The 3614-nt window shown below is 44.5% G+C and overlaps 1 pseudogene; it reads right to left on the bottom strand.

Moving 5' to 3' along the window:
- Positions 1-533: 533 nt before the first annotated feature.
- Positions 534-2472, bottom strand: LOC126586290 (fructose-bisphosphate aldolase 2, chloroplastic-like; annotated as a pseudogene).
- Between the last annotated feature and the right edge of the window lie 1142 nt (positions 2473-3614).

Below are 3614 nucleotides of genomic sequence, written 5' to 3'. Positions count from 1 at the left end.
TATATATATATACATATATATATATATATATATATATATTAATTATTATTATTATTATTATTATTATTTTCACGTGGACTGATCCACCATTCCAAAACCCCTTCCCCTTTTTTTGCATGGTGCTAGGCTAGCCACCAAGAATCCACTTTCTTCGTTTTTTTTTTTTTTAATTTAATTTAATTTAATTTTATTTATTTATATATTTTTTTTCTTTTCCGTCTGCTTTCGGTGCCAGATGCACCATCCATTATATATATATATATATATATATATATATATATATATATATTAGGGTGGTGGCTGACACCATCATTTTTTATATTTTTTTTTAATTAATTTTTTTTTTGCTTTCGGTGCCGAGTGCACCATGTCTCCTATTTTCCCTTTTTTTTATAATTTTTTTCATGCACACATACATACATACGTACATACATATACATACATATATATACATATATATAGGGTGCGGGATAGGAGCTTGGAGGAGGAAAAAGGAGGAGCACAGAGGAGGAGGAAAAAGGATTCTCGGCTGGCTAGTCGTTTGACAGCGGTATTTGATGTTGTTGGCAGCTACGAGGCAAGAGACGGAGGAGGTCTTTGGGTGTGTATTGATAAACTTTGGTTTTGTCAATCTCATTCAAAGGCGGCAGCCATGGCGAAGGTGCAGAGGTTGGTGTCCAGGATCAGCAGCGCAGCCGATGAGGAAGACGACGACAACTGGGTGGCCATAGATTCGTGGAGCACACAGGAGGAAGGTGAGAGCTGAGGAAACAACGCCTCTTCATGAACATGGTGTCTCGTCGTACGACTTCCAGGTTGCAGGAGCGTGCCGGATTCTTCACAAGCATCATACAACAATTATCAATGATAACTTCCTCATATTTGATTGCAGGGTACTTCTCTGCAACTTCAAGTGTCCTTTCGATTGAGTGGTCCCCGTCGAGAAGAATCTCAGGCTCTACAATGGGCACAAGACCATTGTCCTGAGAAATGGCAGCATAACGAGCAAGTCCCCATGCAGCTTTCTTAACAGCTAGAGCAGAATGACCACAAAGAATGCTAACAACTGTACGCCATTTAGCAAAACGAGCACTTTACTTATAGTACTCCGCAGAACGTGAAGCCAATCCATCTAAGCCTTGGCACCACGATTCATTGTTAGACCCAGGGAGGGGAACCAAACCCTTATCAACTTTGATTCCAAGTACAATTTTCTGGTCACGCAAAACATCCACTAATTTCTTTCCATCGGTTGTAGACTGGTAAAGTGTTTCCTCAAAAAAAATGGCACCAGAAATGTATTCGCCAAGGCCAGGGGTGGTCAACAACAGCTGCCCATAAGCATGTCGGTTAACCTCAGTATTTTCCAACCCAATCGAGCCTAACTTCTTTCCACAAGTTGCATTTGATTCATCAATAGCGAGTATACCACGACTAGGGGATGCAATAGTTTTGGCGGTTAAAACGAGTTCGTCGGTGTAGGCCTTGGCACAGATCGGGACGGCGATGATGGAAGGCTCGGCCTGGCGGAGAAGCCACTCGATGGTTTGGCCGTCGGACTTGTGACCGAGCTCACGTGTGAGTTGGAAGACACGTGCGGCGCAGATGATGGGCATGCAGATGCGGTGACCCCATCCGTCGACCTTACTGTGTCGGTCCTTAGAGAATGGCTTCTTGACGGCTAAGATGTCGTTACTTGACGGCCTCTGCGAGGTCTGCTCCACCATGGCTCTTGCGCCGCCGCCGCCGTTAGTGAGCTCGTTATTAGGCGCTTCATAATTTGACATGGGAAGAAATTGATGGTGAGCTGCTCCTGCTCAGCTGGGTGTAAAACTGGGTTTACACATCCACACACATAGTGCGTGTACGAGCTGTTCAACTTCTAGAAGGAGAGAGAGGGAGAGAGAGGGCTGAGTAGTCGAGACGTAAGAGCATTGGTGCTTAAAGTTCAAGATTGGGTTGGTGCCGAGAGAGAATGAAGGCTTGAAGATGAAAGCGGAGGCCCAGTCGACGAACTCAAAGCCCTTCTTCTCGGCCTGCAACATCTGGGTTCTAGGGGATCAACAGCCACAACTTATTTGGACTTGAGTTGATAGATGTGGTTGAGCTGGAGCGGAGGCTGCACTTCGCTCACTTTTTACTGCTTCGTCGCTGTATAGAAGACATTGCACGCTGCTGCATGAAATGAAAAGCGGAGGAGCTTGGAGCAGAAAGAGGATACAAAGCTGGTCTTTCAGCAGAAGGCTCGGGGCAACCTTGTTGTACCGCGTCATGGTTGCAGCTGCTTCTCAAACGGCGGAGAGCAGGGATGTTGATTACAGAGAGGGGGAAGATGGTCCAGAGGGCGGTGCCCTGCAGTCGATGGAGCAGAGTTCACTTGGGCCTGGACGTTACAGGAAATGAAGGTTGTAGGTCCAAGAACTGAGCCTGGGCTTTTGGTAGTTATGTATATGCATATATACATATATATATATATATATATATAATACTTGTATATTCCTTTTTTTTTTTTTTTTTTGGTTTTGTAAATACATAATAACATATGTATTCATTTTTTTTTGTAATAAAATTGACTCTATTTAATAAAACACTTATTTTTTTATTTTGATGTGACTGAACTTGAAATTGAATATTCAAGCTGCCTACGTACCCTTCCAAAGAAAGAGATCAAGTCAAAACATAGTTCAAATGAGTGATGAATTTAACAGTGATTTTGATGATGATTTTTGCCGTACACAGTTTATGCTCTTGCAAGCCAGGAGCTTTGGTTCGTGCAGTTTAGGCTCGTGCGAACAAGGAGTGTTGGTGCCGTTTGCAGTTTCAGCTCATGCAGACCATGAGCGTTTGGTGTCGTTTGCAGTTTCAGCTCGTGCAGACCAGGAGCGTTGGTGTTGCCTTTTATGCTCGTGCAGACCAGGAGCGTTGGTGTCGCCTTTTATGCTCGTGCGGACCAGGAGCGTTGTGCCACGCAGTTTAGGCTCGTGCAGGCGAGAAGCTTCGTGTCCTACAGTTTAGGCTCGTGTGGACAAGGAGCTTTGGTTCGTGCAGTTTAGGCTCGTGCGAACAAGGAGCATTGGTGAATTTGTCAAGCAATTTTGGAGAGGCGTTCCTCACAATCTTCATAGCAAGGAGCCTTGACCGAGTGATTGAAGAAGTCTTTGGGCAAGAAATCGCGCATTGTGATGGGGATGGACGATCTTCGTGTCGAAGTTTCATCATCTTCAACACGTTCACGTTGTTTTGAAGGTTGACAAGAGCTGCTTTGCCCCCTTTCCGATTGGCGGACTTGTGGAGGAGACGTATGCTTCTTGTGCAATTTCTTAGGAGTGACTTGAGTCCATTCTTCAACTTTGCTTTGCTTGACTGGCATGGTTTTGGAGCATGCCCCCAGCGATTGAGGTGAAGATTTTGAGTTGACAGAGCCATAAGTGATGGTGGTATAATTTGACTTCACCACATCGTCAAGATCTAGCTCGATGATTCCTTTCTGAGCCAGCTTCATGATGAGATCTTTCAGCACGAAGCATTTTTCTGTCGGATGACTGATGAAGCGATGGAATTTACAGTATCTTGGACTGTCGGTACGATTCATCTCTTCCGGTCGTCTGCACTCA

This window comes from Malus sylvestris, chromosome 10 (assembly GCF_916048215.2).
Source record: "Malus sylvestris chromosome 10, drMalSylv7.2, whole genome shotgun sequence".
In the NCBI taxonomy this organism is placed as follows: Eukaryota; Viridiplantae; Streptophyta; class Magnoliopsida; order Rosales; family Rosaceae; genus Malus; species Malus sylvestris.
Note: the sequence above shows the minus strand (reverse complement) of the source record. Positions and strands in the feature narration are given on the sequence as shown.